Consider the following 21,978-nt stretch of genomic DNA (forward strand, 5'->3'; position numbering starts at 1 on the left):
CTAGCCGGGAAGGACTGGGCGATGGGCTTCATGGGGTGGTGAATGCTTCCCTCCGTGAGGGAGCCTTCCCAGACCCGCTGAAAGAGGCGGTTATTAAACCGCTTCTTAAAAAAAACATCTTTAGATGCGGCCACGATGGCCAATTATCGCCCAGTCTCAAATCTTCCATTCTTGGGCAAGGTGATTGAACGAGTGGTTGCTGAACAACTCCAGGCACGCCTGGAAGAAGCGGACCATTTGGATCCCTTCCAGTCAGGATTCAGGCCTCACCATGGGACTGAAACGGCCTTGGTCGCGCTGGTTGATGATCTCCGGCGGGCTAGGGACAAAGGTGAGAGCTGTTTCCTAGTTCTGCTGGATCTCTCAGCGGCGTTTGATACCATCGACCATAACATCCTTCTGGACCGTCTTGAGGGGCTGGGAGCTGGGGGCACTGTCATACAGTGGTTCCGCTCCTTCCTCCTGGGCCGTGTTCAGAAAGTGGTGGTGGGGGATGAGTGTTCAGACCCCTGGGCTCTCACTTGTGGGGTGCCTCAGGGTTCTGTCCTCTCCCCCATGCTTTTCAACATTTACATGCAGCCACTGGGAGAGATCATCAGGAGGTTTGGGCTGGGTGTTCATCAGTATGTGGATGATACCCAGCTCTACCTCTCTTTTAAATCAGAGCCAGTGAAGGCGGTGAAGGTCCTGTGTGGGTGTCTGGAGGCGGTTGGAGGATGGATGGCGGCTAACAGATTGAGGTTGAATCCTGACAAGACAGAAGTACTGTTTTTCGGGGACAGGAGGAGGGCGGGTGTGGAGGATTCCCTGGTCCTGAATGGGGTAACTGTGTCCCTGAAGGACCAGGTGCACAGCCTGGGAGTCATTTTGGACTTACAGCTGTCCATGGAGGCACAGGTCAAATCTGTATCCAGGGCAGCTGTTTACCAGCTCCATCTGGTACGTAGGCTGAGACCCTATCTGCCTGCGGACTGTCTTGCCAGAGTGGTGCATGCTCTGGTTATCTCCCGCTTGGACTACTGCAATGCGTTCTACGTGGGGCTACCTTTGAAGGTGACCTGGAAACTACGACTAATCCAGAATGCGGCAGCTAGACTGGTGACTGGGAGCGGCCGCCAAGACCATATAACACCGGTCTTGAAAGACCTACATTGGCTCCCAGTACGTTTCCGAGCACAATTCAAAGTGTTGGTGCTGACCTTTAAAGCCCTAAACGGCCTCGGTCCAGTATATATGAAGGAGCGTCTCCACCCCCATCGTTCTGCCCGGACACTGAGGTCCAGCTCCGAGGGCCTTCTGGCGGTTCCCTCACTGCGAGAGGCCAAGTTACAGGGAACCAGGCAGAGGGCCTTCTCGGTAGTGGCGCCCACCCTGTGGAACGCCCTTCCAGCAGATGTCAAAGTGATAAACAACTACCTGACATTCAGAAGACATCTGAAGGCAGCCCTGTTCAGGGAAGTTTTTAATATGTGACATTTTAGTGTGTTTTTCATCATTGTTGGAAGCCACCCAGAGTGGCTGGGGAAACCCAGCCAGATGGGCGGGGTACAAATAATAAATTATTATTATTATTATTATTTATTAATTGAACTAGAATACAAAAAAGGAGGTGTGAGGAAGTTGAGGAAATAAGCAAATGAAAGATAAGGATATGAAAATACGGGGTTCTTTTTATTTTTGTTTGTTCTTTTTGGGGTTTCTTAAATGTTTTTGTTTTTTCTTTTTTGCCTTTTTTGTATTGTTGATATTTTGTATTACTGTATTTATTTTTGTTTCTGAGGTTTTGTAATTGTTTATTGCTTGTATTTCTTTTTTGTTTCTCTTTTCTTTTTTTCTCTGTAATGTTTAAACTTTAATAAATATCCTATTAAAAGAAGTAAATAATGTGATGACAGAAGATATAAAAATAACTAAAGGTACAAGACAGGCATGTCCTATTTCGCCACTATTATTCATCTTTGTGTTGGAAATCTTTCTGAGCTCTATAAGGAAAAATAAATCAATAAGAGGGGTAACAGTCGGTCATAATGAGTATAAGGTTAAAGCCTTTGCCGATGATCTGGTATTGACTGTGGAAGAACCGTTAAGAAGTCAAGTAGCAGGATTCATACTAAATAAGAAAAAAACTAAAATAATTGCTTAAAACATGGAACAAGGTCTGATAGAAACAATGCAACAACAAACAGGAATAGAAGTGGTTAAGAAGGTTAAATATTTGGGGGGCCACTAGGGGGCGCATCGGAAGATGGCTGACAATAACATCTCTCTGACCCACACGAGGTAATTTGGAGGCTATGATGGGAGTAATTAGCCTCCCAGGAGGGTGGGGGGACTGCCCTTGCCTCCTGTGCCCTATACCACCCCCGAATTTGTGGGGATGGGGGTACTAGGCACAAAGCCCTCCTGTGGGATTCCGGCACTCCTGGACGCCGTCCCTGAGCCACGCCACTAGCTGCAAGAACTTCAAAAGAAACAATTTGGATGAAGGAATGCACATATTTCAAGGAAGGAGGGGGAGTAAAGACTGCTAACAGAAGAGATCTCTGATAAAACAAGACGAGTCGGAGGAACAAGCATAGATTATGAGAAGATACGCCAAGACTCGGTATGGCAAATGACTGATGGGGGAGGGGGGAAAAACTTTCCTTTCTTTCCTTATGTGATTAAACAAGAATCCCCCCCCCCCCACAAGTCAGAAATGTCGTTTTAAGGACTTAAGCTGTGGATTTAAGGCTGTGTGGAGATAAACCAAAGCATGTTTTAAGAAGAGCGTTGAATGTATAAGGGCTTTGGAATGACGCAGTTAAAAATGCCGTCGCCATATTGGAAAGTTCTGTCGGAGGTCTTGAGTCTGGGAGGAGAAATAGAGAAATAGAGTTGTTTTTATATTGTGGGTGAAACTCCTCAGAGGGACTTAAGAGCGACAGTTCTGTAATTAATGATGGAAAGAGCGATGTTATCTATGAAGGTGATGATATATGGAAACCATCTCAATTTGAGGATTGGAAGAACGGAAAAATTCACACAGGATTATTATTATTGGTGTTTATCGGCTTAAGGAGACTATCAGAAGAGATCATAAAGAAAAAAGAGAAAATATATGAACAAGATGTGATGTGGAAACAGCAAGATAAGACTGGATAGAATTATGAACTCTGTTTGGACTGCTTTGGACATTAACGCAGTAGCAAGAAGATGATCAGAATCCCCCTTCGGATCTTGAAATATGGGTCCCCCCAACAAAATTTAAAATTCGGCTTTGTAATTCGGAATTTATGTGATGTGATTTAATTTGATTTGATTGGCCGGTTAATAAAAAATATTTTTTTTAAAAAAAGAAGGTTAAATATTTGGGAATTTGGTTAACCCCCCAAAATATTGATCTGTTTCAAAACAACTATACACCAATGTGGAATGGAATTAAAAGGGACCTGGAGGTGTGGGGGAGAATGAAGTTATCATTTTGGGGAAGAATTTCAACGATAAAGATGAGCGTGTTACCAAAGATGCTATTTTTATTTCAGACAATCCCGATAATCAAAGGGGCAATAATATATAAAGAATGGCAAAGAACAATTTCAAGGTATATCTGGCAGGGTAAGAAGCCAAGAATACAGTTTAAGTTGTTAACAGATGCGAAAGAAAGAGGAGGCTTCGCCCTACCAGACCTGAAATTGTATTATGAAGCATCATGCCTCTGTTGGTTGAAGGAGTGGATGAGATTAGAAAATGGAGAATTGTTAGACTTGGAAGGATTTGATAACAGATTTGGTTGGCACGCATATTTATGGTGTGATAAGAAAAAAATTCACAAAGGCTTTGAAAACCACATCTTCAGAAGATCTCTTATAGAAGTTTGGGATAGGTATAAAAACCTATTAGAACCAAGGATACCACACTGGTTGTCTCCATTAGAGGTGGTGAGTGTAAAGAAGATCAATATGAGGGGGAATTGGGTAACATATGGGAACTTGATTGTTAAAGGAGGAGGTAAATGGAAATTGAAACCCTACGAGGAAGTTAAAGAATATGTTAATGATTGGATGCATTATTATCAGGTTAATGAAATGTTTAAAAAAGAACTAAAATAAAAAGGTTATGTTGAAAAAGAATCGAAATTTCAAATAGAGATATTGAATAATGATTTTAAAATTTTATCGAAGATGTATAAATTGCTGCTAGAATGGTATACTAAAGATGAAGAAATTAAATCGGTTATGATTCATTGGGCTAGAGATTTTGGATATAATATACAGTTATGTGAATGGATAAAACTATGGAACGAAAGGTTAAAATTTACGGCCTGTACTGCATTAAAAGAAAATGTTATGAAAATGGTATATAGATGGTATATAACACCAGTGAAGTTAGCAAGAATGTATAAAGTGTTGGAAATGTAAAGAAAAGGATGGCCCTGCAATTCCTTAGCTGGAATTGTAATGGGATGAACATGCCTTTGAAGAGACGACAAGTATTCCATATTTTGTACAGAGAACAACTGGACTTGATTTGCTTACAGGAAACTCATATAACTAGAGCTCACAGGAGACTGCTTATAAATAAAAGATTGGGACAAGAATTTATTTCGTCGGACACAGTGAAAAAAAGAGGAGTTGTGATTTATGTAAAAGAGAAGTGGGCCCCAAAAATGATGTTCAAAGATGAACAAGGAAGATATTTAGCGGTGGAGATACAGGTACAAGGAGAAAAATTTTTGATAATTGGGATCTATGCACCAAATGAAGGTAAAGCAGAATTCTTCAAAAAACTTCATGAAACTTTGATGGACTATTTGGAATATAATATGATAATCATGGGAGATATGAATGGTGTAGTTTCTACAAACATGGACAAGACACAAAGACTGACACTTACTAAAGAAGGGAGACTCCCTAAGACCTTCTTTGAAATGACTGAAAATATGGACTTAATAGACATCTGGAGAACAAGGAACCCTCTTGAAAGAGAGGGAACCTTTTTCTCCCAAGCAAAGATGACCTGGACCAGAATCGACCAAATATGGGTTACTAGTGGAATGGCTCCGAAGATTAAGAAGGTAGAAATCTGCCCAAAAACCTGCTCCGACCATAACGCCGTGAAGATGGAAATGAAATTTACAACAACTGGTCAGTTTAGATGGAGAATGAATGACACCCTGTTTCGAGATAGAGAGATCCACATGAAAGCCCAAAAAACTCTAAAGGACTATTTTGAAATTAATCTAAAGGGCGATGTGGAAAAAAGAGTGATCTGGGACGCAAGTAAAGCTGTGATGCGAGGATTTTTGATTCAACAAAATTCAATAAAGAAGAGAAAGCAGAATGAGAAAAAGGAAAAACTTCTGGAAAAGATAAAAGAAGGAGAGAAAAAATTAAGATTAAAACCAAAGTCCCAGGAGATTTTGAGGGAGATTAAGTTATATCAAACACAATATATGGAATTGATGAACCAAGAGATAGAGTGGAAAATAAAGCAAATGAAACAAAAGACATTTGAGTCGGCAGACAAATGTGGTAAACTTCTGGCATGGCAACTAAAGAAAAGACAGAAATTAAATACAGTTACAAGTTTAGAAGTGGATGGAAAGATTATATCTAAACCCAACGAGATAAGAAATTGTTTTGTGAGCTATTTTAAAAAACTTTATTCTCAAGGATTACAAAATGAAGAGGACATAGATAAATTCCTTAATAAATTTGGATTACAGAAAATCTCTCATCAAAGTAAGATGGATCTAAACCAGAGAATTACAGAACAAGAGATAGAGGGTGCCATTCAGGACATGCAATTGGGCAAATCTCCGGGGCCAGACGGACTGACTTCCAGATATTACAAATCTTTAAAGGAATGGCTGATACAACCGTTAAAGGACGTCTGTAACGAGATCTTAGAGGGAAAAAGGGCACCCGAATCGTGGAAAGAAGCATATATTTCACTCATACCAAAGACAGAGACTGAAAAGACTCAACTGAAGAACTACCGCCCAATTTCGTTACTCAATGTGGATTACAAAATTTTTGCAGACATTTTAGCAAAAAGATTTAAAAGAGTACTGATGGAGAAGATTCACAGAGACCAAGCAGGCTTTCTCCCAAAGAGACACCTCTCAGACAATGTTAGGAATATAATAGACATTTTGGAAAAGTTAGAGGTGAACATAAATACTAAAGTAGTTTTGATATTTGTGGATGCGGAGAAAGCCTTCGACAATATTTCTTGGAGTTTTATGAAAAAGAATCTTCATGGGATGGGGGTAGGACAAGGATTTGAGAATGGTATGGGTGCAATATATTCCGAACAAAAAGCTAAGTTGATTGTAAACAATGTAATAACTGAGGAACTTAAGATAGAAAAAGGAACACGACAGGGGTGCCCAATTTCTCCATTGCTTTTTATTTCGGTCCTGGAGGTGTTGCTGAACATGATTAGAGAGGACCAGCAAGTTAAAGGTGTAAAGGTCGGAGCCAAACATTATAAGTTAAGAGCGTTTGCAGATGACCTTGTATTGACTTTGCAAGAGCCAAATACTAGTACAAAAAGAGTGTTGGAAATAATCCAACAATTTGGACAGGTAGCTGGATTCAAATTGAATAAACAAAAAACTAAAGTCTTAGGGAAAAACCTAACAGATATGGAGAAGAATAAGTTTCAAGAAGAGACAGGTTTGATGGTGGTTAAGAAGGTGAAATATCTAGGGGTTAATTTAACATCTAAAAACTTGAATTTGTATAAGGACAACTATGAAAAATGTTGGTTAGAAATTAAAAAAGATCTAGAAATATGGTCAAATTTGAGATTGTCAATGTTAGGCCGAATTGCAGTGATTAAGATGAATGTATTGCCTAGAATGTTATTCTTATTTCAAACTTTGCAGATTATTGACAAGATGGACTGTTTCAAGAGGTGGCAGAAAGATATTGCGAAATTTGTCTGGCAGGGCAAAAAGCCCAGAATAAAATATAAAATATTAACAGATGCAAAAGAAAGAGGGGGATTTGCCCTGCCGGACTTAAAATTGTACTATGAAGCAGCAGCATTCTGCTGGCTGAAAGAGTGGATGCTCCTCGAGAATACAGATACCTTGGACTTAGAAGGTTTCAACAATGCATTTGGTTGGCATGCATATCTATGGTATGATAAAATCAAAGTGCATAGTGCCTTTAAAAATCATATTGTCAGGAAAGCGTTGTTTAATGTCTGGATGAGATATAAAGATCTGTTGGAAAACAAAACCCCTAGATGGTTGTCACCTTTAGAGGCTAAGGCACACAAGAAAGTCAATATGGAGGTCGGATGGCCAAAGTATTGTGAGATTCTAGAACAGGATGGAGAGAAATTGAAATTAAAGAGCCATGAAAAACTAAAACCCAAAGTACAAGATTGGCTCCACTATTATCAAATAATGGAGGTTTTTAAACAAGACAGGAAAATTGGCTTCCAGGTGGAAAAATCAAAACTTGAGACAGAATTGTTAGAACCCAATACTAAGAATTTGTCAAGAATGTATAACTTGCTGTTGAAATGGAATACACAAGATGAAATAGTTAAATCAGCTATGATTAAGTGGGCACAGGACATTGGTCATAATATTATGCTTGCTGACTGGGAAAGGTTGTGGAACACCGGTATTAAATTTACGGCATGTAATGCCTTAAAGGAAAACGTGATGAAAATGATCTATAGGTGGTACATGACCCCAGTTAAGCTAGCAAAAATTTACCATTTGCCTGATAACAAATATTGGAAATGTAAGGAAACTGAAGGTACTTTTTATCATCTTTGGTGGACATGCCCGAAGATTAAGGCTTTCTGGGAAATGATATATAATGAAATGAAAAAGGTATTTAAATATACCTTCCTTAAGAAACCAGAGGCCTTTCTCTTGGGCATTGTCGGCCAATTGGTGCCAAAGAAGGATAGAACTTTTTTCATGTATGCAACAACAGCAGCAAGAATATTGATCGCAAAGTATTGGAAGACACAAGACCTACCCACCTTGGAAGAATGGCAGATGAAAGTGATTGACTATATGACATTGGCGGAAATGACGAGCAGAATTCGTGACCAGGGAAAGGAGACTGCGGAAGAAGACTGGAAGAAATTTAAGATTTATCTTAAGGACTATTATAAACTTGATGAATCTTAGAATGTCGAGATTTTACAGAGAGAAAGGGTTGCAGTAATATAAGATTAGATTAAGAAAGGACTATGATGAACTAGGACGGGGAAAAACATTTACAAGTTGCTATAAAAATTTGGACATGAGGATGCAGAAAGGGGAGGTATGGGGAAGTCCGAGGAAAGAAGTTTATGAAAGGACATTATGAAATTATACTTGTTTGTTTGTCTTTTTTCTTTTTTAATGTTTGTTTGTTATAAAAACTTATGTAAAACCAATAAAAATTTTATATAAAAAAAAAGGAAATGTAAAGAAAAGGAAGGGACTTTTTATCGTATGTGCTGGGAATGTAAGAAGGTGAAAGGCTTCTGGGAAATGATATATAACGAATTGAAAAGAATGTTGAAATATACATTTGTTAAGAAACCAGAGGCATTTTTGTTAGGAATGGTAGGAAATGAAATAAACAGAAAAGATTATAAGCTTTTTCTATACGCAGTAACAGCGGCAAGAATACTGCTAGCCCAAAAATTGAAACAAGAAGAATTACAGTCGATGGAAGAATGGAGAATGAAGTTAATGGAATACGCAGAACTTGATAAACTAACAGGAAGGATCCGAGGCCTACGAGACCACAGATTCACTGAAGACTGGAGTAAATTTGTAGACTATTTGAAAAGTATTTGCGATGAACAATTAACGTTTGTAGGTTTGCAAGAGGCTCTGTGAAAATATCAGAAATATTGTAAAAAAGGGAATAAGAGGGAGGAGGTTTTTAATAAAAGGCAATATCAGATTAAGAAATGCGGAAGAAGGACTAAAACGGAGGATTTGCAGAAGAGCTGAGGGAACTCCCAAAAAATGTATTTGTGAAAAATTGTGTTATGTGTTTTTATATTTTTGTATTGTAAAATGAATAAAAAATAATTCAAAAAAATAAAAAGAAATGTAAGGCATGCGCAGCAAACAAGGTGAAAATGGCTGTGAAAGGTAAGGTGTCTAGTAGACAAGCTACAGAACCATACCAGGTTATGCATGTGTCAGGGGTTCAGAAGCAGAGACGCAGAGAAGGGTGGAAACAGAGAGCGAGGGGGAGGAAGCCGAAGGGAGAATGAGTGATGATGACGACCCGAGATCTCCAAGCCTAAGCAGTGAGTCAGAGGACTCCCAAAAGGGAGCCCCAGTGAGCAGAGCAAGGGGGGGATCCGGGGGGACACCCCAGGAGGAAGGGAACAGAGGAGATTCAGAGAGCAGCAGCTGGAAGTCGGGACCCACGCTCAAGACTGAGAGCAGCAGGGAGGAAGGCAGCCAGGCATCGGGTTCCGGAGGCCGTCAGCAGGAGGGAGGGCACGAGTCAGGGGTGGTCACGCCCTCCTCAGAGAGCGAGGCAACGGTCAAGAGGAAAGTAGAGAGTTGGGCGCGCGCGCCAAGTTCAAATGCAGCGGAAGCTGGAGCAGTAAGCAGCCCGGAGAGTGAGCCAGGTCCCAAAGCCCGCCGAAAGGAAGCGGAAGGATCAGGGGGGGTCAGCGTCAGAGGAGAGTAGAAGGGAGGAGTCCCAGGGGGGCAGAAGGACCCAGAGACGTAGGGAGAGGCGAAGGAGGTGGAGCAAGGCTAGGGTATTAAGCTGGTGTGCAAGAGGCGGGGACTCAGATGGGTCTTCGCCGACCTAGGGCAGAAGGTGTAGAGCTGCACGCTGCAGTTCGGAAATGAAACCTGTAACTCAATAAAGACTCTTTTAAAGTGGACGCTGTGTGGCGTGGTCCTATGTGAGCTGGGACCTGGTAGCAGCTCTGACAGCATGTTTATCTACTTGGTCCTCTATCGCCCTCTTTGGGTGGAAACAGGTACTTCATGGTTCTCATTGATGCATTTTCCAGGTATATTTATTTGTTCAATCTCAAGCAGAAATCAGAGGCATTTCCTAGGTTCAAGGAATTCTGTGCTTGGTTGGAAAATGTGCATGGTAAGAAGGTAAAAACTCTTTTTACTGATCGAGGGGGAGAATTCACTTCTCAGCAGTTTGAAGCTTTTCTGAATGAGAAAGGAATTCAACACGATTTGTCAAGTCCTTGTTCGCCATGGCAGACTGGACTTTGTGAGAGAGCAAGCCAAACATTGCTTCAAGGGTTGAAAACCTTGCTGCATGAGTGGAAATCTGCCCAAAGACTTGCTCCGACCACAACGCCATAAAGATGGAGATGAAATTTACAACAGCTGGTTCATTTAGATGGAGGATGAATGACACCCTATTTCGAGATGAGGAGATCCACAAAAAGGCCCCAAAAACCCTAAAGGACTATTTTGAACTAAATCTAAAAACAGACGTGGAAAAAAGAGTAATCTGGGACGCAAGCAAAGCTGTGATGCGAGGATTCTTAATACAACAAAATTCAATAAAAAAGAGAAACCAAAATGAAAAGAAGGATAAGATTTTGGAAAAGATAAAAGAAGGAGAGAAGAAATTGAGATCTAAACCAAAGTCCCAGGAGATCCTGAGAGAGATCAAGCTACATCAGACACAATACATGGAATTGACGAACCAAGAGATTGAATGGAAGATTAAACAAATGAGACAAAAGACATTCGAATCTGCAGACAAATGTGGCAAACTTCTGGCCTGGCAAATGAAGAAAAGACAGAAATTGAATACGGTTACAAGCCTAGAAGTTGATGGAAAGAATATATATAAACCTAATGAGATTAGGAATTGCTTCTTGAGTTATTTTAAAAAATTATATTCACAAGGGCCGCAGAAGGAAGAAGATATAGACGAGTTTCTCAAGCAATATGGATTACAAAAAATCTCTTACCAAAGTAAAGTGGATCTAAACCAGAAAATAACAGAACAAGAGATAGAGGGTGCCATGCAAAACATGCAGTTGGGCAAATCTCCAGGACCAGATGGGCTGACTTCCAGATACTACAAAGCCTTGAAGGAGTGGTTGGTGCAACCGTTAAAGGAAGTCTGCAATGAGATTTTGGAGGGGAAAAGGGCACCAGAATCGTGGAAAGAAGCGTACATTACAGTCATACCAAAAACAGAGACTGAAAATACTCAACTTAAGAACTACCGCCCTATATCATTACTTAATGTGGATTACAAAATTTTTGCAGACATTTTGGCAAAAAGATTTAAAAGAGTGCTGATGGAAGAGATTCATATGGACCAAGCAGGCTTTCTCCCAAAAAGACATTTGTCAGATAATGTGAGGAACATAATAGACATTTTGGAACTACTAGAGGTGAATATAAACACTAAAGCAGTATTGATATTTGTGGATGCGGAGAAAGCCTTTGACAATATTACTTGGAGTTTTATGAAAAAGAATCTTCACGGGATGGGGGTAGGCCCAAGGATTTGAGAATGGTATGGGTGCAATATACTCAGAACAAAAAGCAAAGCTGATTGTAAATAATGTGATAACTGAAGAATTTAAAATAGAAAAAGGGACACGACAGGGGTGCCCAATCTCCCCATTACTTTTTATATCTGTCCTGGAGGTGTTGCTAAATATGGTTAGAGGTGACCAGCTGGTTAAAGGGGTACAGGTCGGAGCCAAACAGTACAAGTTAAGGGCATTTGCAGATGATTTAGTACTTACTTTACAAGAGCCAGACACTAGTACAAAAAGGGTTTTAGAATTAATTCAAGAATTTGGTCAAGTTGCTGGATTTAAACTGAACAAACAAAAGACTAAGGTTTTGGAAAAAAAATTATCAGTCATGGAAAGGGAGAAGTTCCAGAATGAAACAGGTTTGACGGTGGTTAAGAAGGTGAAATATTTAGGGGTTCACATGACATCTAAGAATTTGAATTCGTTTAAAGACAATTATGAGAAATGTTGGTCAGAAGTTAAAAAGGATCTGGAAATATGGTCAAATTTGAAGCTTTCAATGTTGGGCCGAATTGCAGCTATAAAGATGAATGTATTGCCTAGAATGTTATTTTTGTTTCAAACATTGCAAATTCTTGACAAGATGGACTGTTTCAAGAGGTGGCAGAAGGATATTTCGAAATTTGTCTGGCAGGGCAAAAAGCCCAGAATAAAATTTAAGATAGTAACGGATGCAAAGGAAAGAGGGGGATTTGCCCTGCCGGACTTAAAATTGTACTATGAATCAGCAGCGTTCTGCTGGATGAAAGAGTGGATGCTCCTCGAGAATATGTACAGATATCTTGGATTTAGAAGGTTTTAATAACGCATTTGGATGGCATGCATATTTATGGTATGATAAAGTTAAGGTGCATAAGGCCTTCAAAAATCATATTGTCAGAAAAGCACTATATAATGTTTGGACTAGATATAAAGATTTGTTGGAAAACAAAACTCCTAGATGGTTGTCGCCTTTGGAGGCTAAAGCTGTGAAAAAACTCAATATGGAGGCCAAGTGGCCAAAGTATTGGCAAATTTTGGAACAAGAAGGTGATAAATTGAAACTACAGAGTCATGAGAAATTGAAAACAAAAGTACGAGACTGGCTCCATTATTTCCAAATAATGGAGGTTTATAAACAAGACAGGAAAATTGGCTTCCAGGTGGAGAAATCAAAATTGGAAACAGAACTGCTAGAACCCAATGCTAAGAATTTGTCAAGAATGTATAACTTGTTGCTGAAATGGAATACACAAGATGAAACAGTCAAATCAGCTATGATTAAGTGGGCACAGGACATTGGTCATAACATTATGTTTGCTGACTGGAAATGGTTGTGGACCACCGGTATAAAATTTACGGCATGTAATGCCTTAAAGGAAAATATTATGAAAATGATCTACAGGTGGTACATGACCCCAGTCAAGCTAGCAAAAATCTATCATTTGCCTGACAATAAGTGTTGGAAGTGTAAAGAAACTGAAGGTACTTTCTATCACCTTTGGTGGACGTGCCCGAAGATTAAGTGTGATGGCCTGGGATTCCGAGTCTGAGAGTGAACCGGAGGAATCCCAGCCGGCACAGGAGTCCCCGCCTCCAGGGCCGGCTGAACTGGGGCAAGGCCTAGATGCTGAGGAACCTGCACCTGTGCCAGATCCTCAGGGGCAGGCACCAGGTGAGACCATTCTGGCCCCAGAGGTGCTGGAGGACTCAGTGGCTACAGGTGAGCCTCCCCCAGGGCCCAGTAACCCTTCGGCCTCTCCTGAACTGCAGAGGCTTAGGGCAGAGAGGCGAAGGGAACTGGTCTCTCCCAGGAGGAGTGCTCGCCTTAAGGCCAGGAGAGGCGGGGCTCCTGGGGGCCGGGACCGCCCCCGGCCTTAGAAGAAGATAAAGGTCAGGCAGCCCGGTCCCAGGTTGCGGGAGCAACGTCGTTGTGGAGTACCTGCTTTACCCAGACCTAGACCTGCACTCCCGGTGTGCCTGTTCCTCGCCCGGCTTCCTGCTTCTGACTCTCCGGTGTTCCTGTTCCTCACCCGGCTGCCCGCTGCTGACCCACCAGTGTTCCTGTTCCCCGCCTGGCTCCCTGCTTCTGCTCTACCAGTGTTCCTGTTACCTGCCTGGCTTCCTGCTGCTGCCCTACCAGCGTTCCTGCTTCCCCGCCCGGCTCCCTGTTTCGGACCTCGCATCTCATCTAGTGATCGTCTACCCGGCTAGTGACTCGGGACTGAACTTCGGCTACGGTATTAGTACCTTCCCCCCCCCCCGGGACCAGCACATTAAGGCTTTCTGGGAAATGATATATAATGAAATGAAAAAGGTACTTAAATGTACTTTCCCTAAGAAACCAGAGGCCTTTCTCTTGGGCATTGTCGGACAAATGGTGTCAAAGAAGGACAGAACTTTTTTTATGTATGCTACTACAGCAGCAAGAATACTCATCGCAAAGCATTGGAAGACTCAAGATCTACCCACTCTGGAAGAATGGCAGATGAAGGTGATAGACTATATGACATTGGCTGAAATGACCGGCAGAATCCGTGATCAGGGGAAAGAGACGGCGGATGAAGATTGGAAGAAATTTAAAATTTATCTCAAGAAATATTACAAAATTGATGAATGCTAAAATGTTGAGGTTTTTAGAAAGAAAAGGAGATTACAGCGACAAAAGATTAAGTAAAAGAAAAGAATAAATAAGGGACAAATTTGATAAAATTAAGTTAGGATTTGCTGAAATAATTTTGGAAATTGGGATGTAGAAAGGGGAGGTTTGGGGGAGTCAGAGAAGTGAGGTTTATGAAAAAAGGATATGAAATTATACATGTTTGTTTGTTTCTTTATTTGTTTGTATTGTCTATAAAAATTTTTGTAAAACCAATAAAAAATATTTTTTTTAAAAAAAGAAAACCTTGCTGCATGATGCCAATCTTCCAGAGAGTTATTGGGCAGAATCTTTGAGCTGTTTTGTTTACAGTTACAATCGAAGATTATCATCATTGATTGGTTGTACCCCCTATGAAAAGATGTTTGGCAAGAAACCATACATCAAACACATGAGAATTTTTTGTTCTGACATGTGGGTTCACACACCACAGAGCTCCAAGTTAGGCAAGCATGGTTTGCATGGTCTCTTTCTAGGGTACCAGAAAGGTTCTTACAGAGTAATGATGACTGACTCTAAGACAATTAGGCTCACTAGAAGTGTTGAGTACAATGCCAAGTGGAGGAAGAATGTGGGAATTTTCCAATGTTAGCCTGATGACAGTGATGAGACTGAGGATAAGCAACAGCCACAGCAACAGCCACACCCTACACCCACTGATGAAAGTTCTGATTCTGTATCTGAGACTGAATCAGAGGATTCAGAGGATTTCAAGAGTGCGAAAGCCTCTCTGCGACCCTCTGAAGGCTCTGATCGAGAATTGGAGGAACCATTGTTCACTATAGGCCACTTTTCTCCTAAGAAGCAAGAGGAGAGTGTTGAAGACTTACGGCTAATTCGCAGGTCTGAAAGAGCCACTAAAGGTAAACCTCCAAAGAGATTTGTTGATGAATTTGCTAAAACAGCAGTTGCAGCTGTTAAAAGCTCTAAGAAGGTATTTGAACCTTCAAGCTTCCAAGAAATCCAGGATTTGGATTCAAAGGATACTGAGCCATGGTTAAATGCCATGAAGGCTGAGCTTGATTCCTTAGAGAGGAACAAAACATGGGAGCTAGTTCCAGTAGTTCCAGGAATGAAACTGCTAGGAAGCAAATGGGTCTTCAAAGCGAAGACAGATCAAAATGGCAAGATAGTCAGACACAAAGCCAGATTGGTAGCCAGAGGTTTTTCACAGGTACCAGGAGAAGACTATCACGAGACCTACTCACCCACCGTGAGGTATGAATGCATCAGGCTTATGCTCAAGCTTGCTGCAGAAGAGAATCTTTACGTTTCTCACCACGACATGAATACAGCATTTTTGTACGGATCTCTAGGTGAATCGCTTTATATGCTTCCACCTGATGGCGTACAGGTAAAACAGGGATTTGTTTGTTCTCTGAAGAAGTCCCTTTATGGTCTCAAACAGAGTGCACGATGCTGGCATTCTAAACTCACTGAAGTATTGTTTTCTCTAGGTTTTCAGCAAGGTAAAGCTGACCCATGTGTATTTGTCAAAGAGGAAGGGCAAAAGAAGCTGTATTGCTTATTTTATGTTAATGATGTACTTTTCTTTTGGAAAGATGTTAAAATGTACAATAATGCCATAGCTCAACTGAAAGAGCACTTTGACATGAAAGATCTTGGTGAGGTAACCAACTACCTATCTCTGGAAATAGAGAGAGACCAGGATGGTAACATTCTAGTACACCAGTCACGGAAAATTGCTGATGTGTTAACCAAACTAAACCTGATGGATGCTAACCCTGTAGACACACCGATGACAACAGGTTATCAGGTAGATGACACTGAAGGAGCATTTTCTGACACTACACTGTACAGAAGTGTGCTAGGCAAACTAAACTTCATTGCCAGATGTTCAAGACCTGACATTGCTGTTAGCTGTAATTTGCTAAGCAGACAAGTCAACAATCCTACTGTTAAGGATTGGAAAGCTCTGAAACGCATAGCTCGCTATTTGAAAGGCACTATGCATTACAGACTGAGATTTAACAATCAGAAGTCTGGTGGTCTTGAAATATTTGCAGATGTTCTTCCGGGGGCGGTGCGAACGGCAATGGCAGTCCTCTTTGCTTTGTAAAGGGGAAGCTCCGCAGAAACGGGTCGTCCGCTTCGGCGAAGCGGAGACCCTTGCTGGAAAACCACAGGCAGCGATAGCCTGTGGCCGTGGGACTCGGCGGGCACCATCAGCGCCCCCTGAAACGTTGAAGGAACCCCGTAAGGGGCTCTGGAGCGCGAAAGGGCTGGCGCGGTGCTGTGAGTCGATTGCTCTTTCTGTGGAGTGAAGCCGCAAAGCTGCTGTCGGTGAGCGCTGACCCTTTTCCTGGGAACATTCGGCTATAAAACAACATCCCGTGAGTAGGGAAACCGATTGAATTTGGGACTAAACTTATTTGAGATTTGGCTGAAGCAGGAGACGCAACCAGGAAGTCCGTCTCCCGGCACTGTTTAAAGATTCAAAGCAAAGACTTTAAACTCTCTAATGCCTTTGAAGCTGTGATTTTAAAAAGGAACTAATCTGTGCATCAATTGAGCTGATTTTGCTTTGACACTAGTGGATTTTATCTTCCTATTTGTGGATGCTTTTTTACCTCTTCCTCAGTGGATTTACAAATATACCAAGAAACCCCGGCAGTCGGGCTGCCAGACTATTAGAACTGTCAGACTGTGGACTTTGTTACATTGGATTGCTACATTGGATTGCTATCTGAACTGCTACATTGTTATATTGAACCTGCACTTTCTAGAGACATTGTAAGTACTTTAAAGATTAACTCTGCAAAGGTTAAAGGATCTGGAGGACTTTTGGGACTTTGAGGCTGTTTGACATTGTTATCAATGCTTAAGGGAATTGGAGTAACTTGGAAAAAAATCTGCATGAACAATAGCTTTGTTTCCTCCCTTAAGAAATATTTAAACTCCCTCTAGAGGAACTTTGGATTATAACTACTGGGGTTTTTTCTTCTTCTCTGCTTTTTTTTATCTGTGGACTTGTGGATTCCCATGGGAATCGCATACTGACTGACCTTGACACGTAGACAGAAGTGGGATGAGTGGAACTGGGAGAACAAGATCAGCCAAAGCCAAATTACAACAAACTACTATAATCTCACAGCTGCGCAGATCATCTGTCCCTATTGTCTCTGTGGCACAAGAGGAAGAATTAGAGCAAGTTAGGCCGGAAGGAAAGGCTACAGAAGGGGACTCTCCTTCAGTATTAGATAAAATCTTTGAAAAATTGGAGGGCCTGAGTAAGCAAGTGGCTGAACAATCATCTAAAATTGACCAAAACACAGCTAGTGTTAGCAATTTGACCCAACAAGTCGCTTTAAATGCACAATCAATTGGGAAATTATTGGAAGCCACCACAGAAAACCGTAAACTAGCCGAGGAGGCCAAGCAGAAAGCAGAGGCTGTGCAAGAGGAAGTAAAACCTATGCGCAAGCAGATTGGCGAACACCAGGCATACCTGTCTATGATAGAATTAAGAAGTAAGGAAAATAACTTGAGACTGAGGTCAGTTCAAGAACTTGAAAAAGTGGATTTAGCTGAATACTTGACAAAGGAATTTACAGAATTTTGGCCTTTGGAAAAAGATAAAGACTTTAAAATTGTAAGTGCATTCAGACTTGGAAAAGGACGGAGGAAGGGCAAGTTTAGAGACTGCCTGATCTCTCTGAGGAAGAAAGAGATAAGATACTGAGTGCACATTTTCAAAAGCCCCTTGAAATTCAGGATTTGAGAGTGGAAATCTACAGAGATATCCCGAAACACTTATTGGAACTTAGATCTTGCTACGGAGATCTGGTGAAATTGCTGAGAAGTAACAGAATTGTCTTTAGGTGGGAGTTCCCCCAGGGACTATCTTTTACTCTTAGAGGGAAGAAAGTGAAAATCAAAACAGCTGAAGACAAGGGAAAGTTTTTGAGTGACCACGGAGATGACCTTCAGAAAGGGATTGTAGAAGAACCAGGAGCCTCAGGATCTGGGCTACTAAGATTCACATCCACACCCTCGGGGCCTGAAGAGCAGGAGAGAGAGATACCACCACTACCAAAGGGAGAATAGAATTGTCCAAGATGTCACTGCAGTTACTAAGCTGGAATATTCATGGCTTTAACTCTCCAGAGAAAAGGAGGAAGATCTTCCATTTATTAAAAAAGGAACAATTAGATATTATTTGCCTACAGGAAACACATGTGATTAGGCTCCATAGGAAAGTGCTAATTAATAAGAGATTAGGCCAAGAATTTATTTCATCTGACCGAGTGAAGAAGAGAGGAGTTGTGATATATGCAAAAGAGAGCCTGTCACCAAAATTTCTTTTTAAAGATGAGCAAGGAAGAATTTTGGCAATTGAAATTCAAGTACAAGGGGAAAAATTCCTGATTTTGGGGATTTACGCACCAAATGAGGGGAAATCGGAATTTTATAAGAAGCTGCATGAAACAATGTTGGACTATATGGACTATAATAACATCATTATGATGGGTGATATGAATGGGGTGGTATCTATGAACATGGACAAAGCGCAAAGTCAAAGTATGACAAAAGAGGGCAGACTGCCAAAAACTTTTTTTGAATTAACTGACAATATGGATTTCGTTGACATCTGGAGGACAAAGAACCCCTTGGGAAGAGAGGGGACATTCTTCTCTGAAGCTAAAATGACATGGACAAGAATCGACCAAATATGGATAACTAGAGGACTGGCACCTAAGACTAGAAAGGTGGAAATCTGCCCAAAAACCTGCTCCGACCATAACGCAGTAAAGATGGAAATGAAACTAACTTCAACTGGTTCCTTTAGATGGAAGATGAATGACACCTTACTAAGAGATCAGGAGATTGTTAAGAAGGCCCAAAAGACCTTGAGTGATTATTTTGAAATAAATCTGAAAACTACAGTGGAAAAAAGAGTAATCTGGGACGCAAGCAAAGCGGTCATGAGGGGGTTTCTGATACAACAGAATGTGATAAAGAAAAGAGTTCAGAATGAGAAAAAAGATAAGATCTTGGAGAAAATAAAAGAAGGAGAGAAAAAATTAAGATCGAAACCAAAGTCACAGGAGATTCTGAGAGAAATTAAACATTATCAAGCACAATATACAAAATTGATAAACCAGGAAGTTGAATGGAAAATCAAACAAATGAAACAAAGGACTTTTGAATCGGCAAATAAATGCGGAAAACTGCTAGCATGGCAGTTGAAAAAGAGACAGAAATTGAATACGGTTACCAACTTAGAGATTGAAGGGAGAAATATTCAGAACCCTGTGGAGATCAGAAAATGTTTCTAGAGATACTTTAAACAACTTTATACCCAAGGGCCGCAAAAAGAGACTGAGATAGACCAATTCTTCTTCTTTATTATTATTATTATTATTATTATTATTATTATTATTATTATTATTTATTATTTATACCCCGCCCATCTGGCTGAGTTTCCCCAGCCACTCTGGGGAGTTAACCTGCGCCTCCATGGACAGCTGTGAGTCCAAAATGACTCCCAGGCTGCGCACCTGGTCCTTCAGGGGCACAGTTACCCCATTCAAGACCAGGGAATCCCCCACACCAACCCGCTCCCTGTCCCCCAAAAACAGTACTTCTGTCTTGTCAGGATTCAACCTCAATCTGTTAGCCGCCATCCATCCTCCAACCGCCTCCAGGCACTCACACAGGACCTTCACCGCCTTCACTGGTTCTGATTTAAAGGAGAGGTAGAGCTGGGTGTCATCTGCATACTGATGAACACCCAGTCCAAACCCCCTGATGATCTCTCCCAGCGGCTTCATATAGATATTAAAAAGCATGGGGGAAAGGACAGAACCCTGAGGCACCCCACAAGTGAGAGCCCAGGGGTCTGAACACTCATCCCCCCCCACCACTTTCTGGACACGGCCCAGGAGGAAGGAGCGGAACCAGCGCGACCAAGGCAGTTTCAGTCCCATGGTGAGGCCTGAATCCCGATTGGAAGGGATCCAAATGGTCCGTTTCCTCCAGGCGTGCTTGGAGTTGTTCAGCAACCACCCACTCAATCACCTTGCCCAAGAATGGCAGATTTGAGACTGGGCGATAGTTGGCCAAATTGGCTGGGTCTAAAGATTTTTTTTAAGAAGCGGTTTAATGACCGCCTCTTTCAGCGGGTCTGGGAAGGCTCCCTCACAGAGGGAAGCATTCACCACCCCGCAGAGCCCATCGCCCAGCCCTTCCCTGCTCGCTTTTATCAGCCAGGATGGGCAAGGATCAAGGAGACAGGTGGTCGGTTTCACTTGTCCAAGCAGCCTGTCCACATCCTCGGAGGTAACAGATTGGAATTGATCCCATGTAACAGGACCAGACAGAACTCTAGCACTCTCCCGCCCTGGCCCTGCCCCCACGGTGGAGTGTACCTCCTTCTGAATCTGAGCGATTTTATCTGCAAAAAACTTTGCAAAAGCATTGCAGGAGATCTTGGGGTCCCTACCAGGCCCCGGTGGTACAGGTGGTTCCGATAGATTGCGAACCACCTGAAAAAGTCTCCTGCTGCTGTTTTCTGCAGATGCAATGGAGGCGGCGAAGAAGGCCCTCTTCGCCGTCGCCATTGCCACTTGGTAGGCTCGACATTGAGCTCTAACCTGTGTCCGGTCTGATTCAGAATGAGTTTTCCGCCACCGTCGCTCTAGCCGTCTCAATGATTGTTTCATCACCCTCAGCTCCGGGGAAAACCACGGAGCTGTCCGGGCTCCATGCAATCGGAGAGGGCGCTTCGGAGCCAGACAGTCAATAGCCCTGGTTAACTCCGCATTCCAGCGTGCCACCAGGGAATCAGCTGAAAGGCCATCAACTTGGGATAAAGCATCCCCTACCACTCTCTGGAAGCCAATTGGATCCATTAAGTGGCGGGGGCGGACCATCCGAATCGGTCCCACCTCCCTGCAGAGGGGAAGGGTTGCGGAGAAGTCCAGTTACACCAGGAAGTGATCTGACCATGGCACTTCTTTTGTTTCGCTTTTAGTTAGTGTCAGATCACCAGCATCCATAGAGGTGAACACCAAGTCTAAGGCATGTCCACGGCTATGAGTTGGGCCAAACTTATTCAGGGACAGCCCCATGGAGGCCATGCTTTCCACGATGTCCCGAGCGGCCCCTTGTAATGTCGTGTCGGCATGGATGTTAAAATCCCCCAGGACAACCAAGCTAGGTGTCTCCAGGAGCATATCCGCCACGACCTGAAGCAGCTCGGGCAGGGAATCCTTGGTGCAGCGGGGAGGTCGGTACACCAGTAGGAATCCTGTACTGCCCCTATTGCCCAGCTTCCAGAACATGCACTCAGAAAACTGGGTCTTCCCAATAGGACGCCTGGTGCAGACTAATGACTTCCTAAAAATCACTGCAACCCCCCCTCCCCGCCCACATGACCTGGGTTGCTGTGCGTAAGAGAAACCTGGTGGGCAAGCAGCGGCAAGGACAGGCCCATCTGCTTCATCCAACCAGGTCTCTGTCACACATGCCAGGTCAAATCCTCCATCCACAATCAGGTCGTGGATGGCAGTGGTTTTATTCATCATTGACCTGGCATTGCACAGCAACACTTTCAGGTCATGTGGGTTTCCCTTGCTGATTACTGTATCCTTCCGGTCAGGACCAGACCTGGAGGCAGGGATAGTCCTCAATCAACGACTAAACCTGCCTCCTCGGTAATGACATGGTCTGGTCTTAGCATAACTCCTCCTCCTGCCCATGATCACTGAGATCAGGTGTCCCAATACATCCCCCCCCTGTGGAACCTGCCCCACCCAATCTATTGGCTGAGGCCCACTCCCAGGCAGCCATGACCCTTCCCC

Source organism: Podarcis vaucheri (assembly GCF_965113315.1).
Source record: "Podarcis vaucheri genome assembly, chromosome: W".
In the NCBI taxonomy this organism is placed as follows: domain Eukaryota; kingdom Metazoa; phylum Chordata; class Lepidosauria; order Squamata; family Lacertidae; genus Podarcis; species Podarcis vaucheri.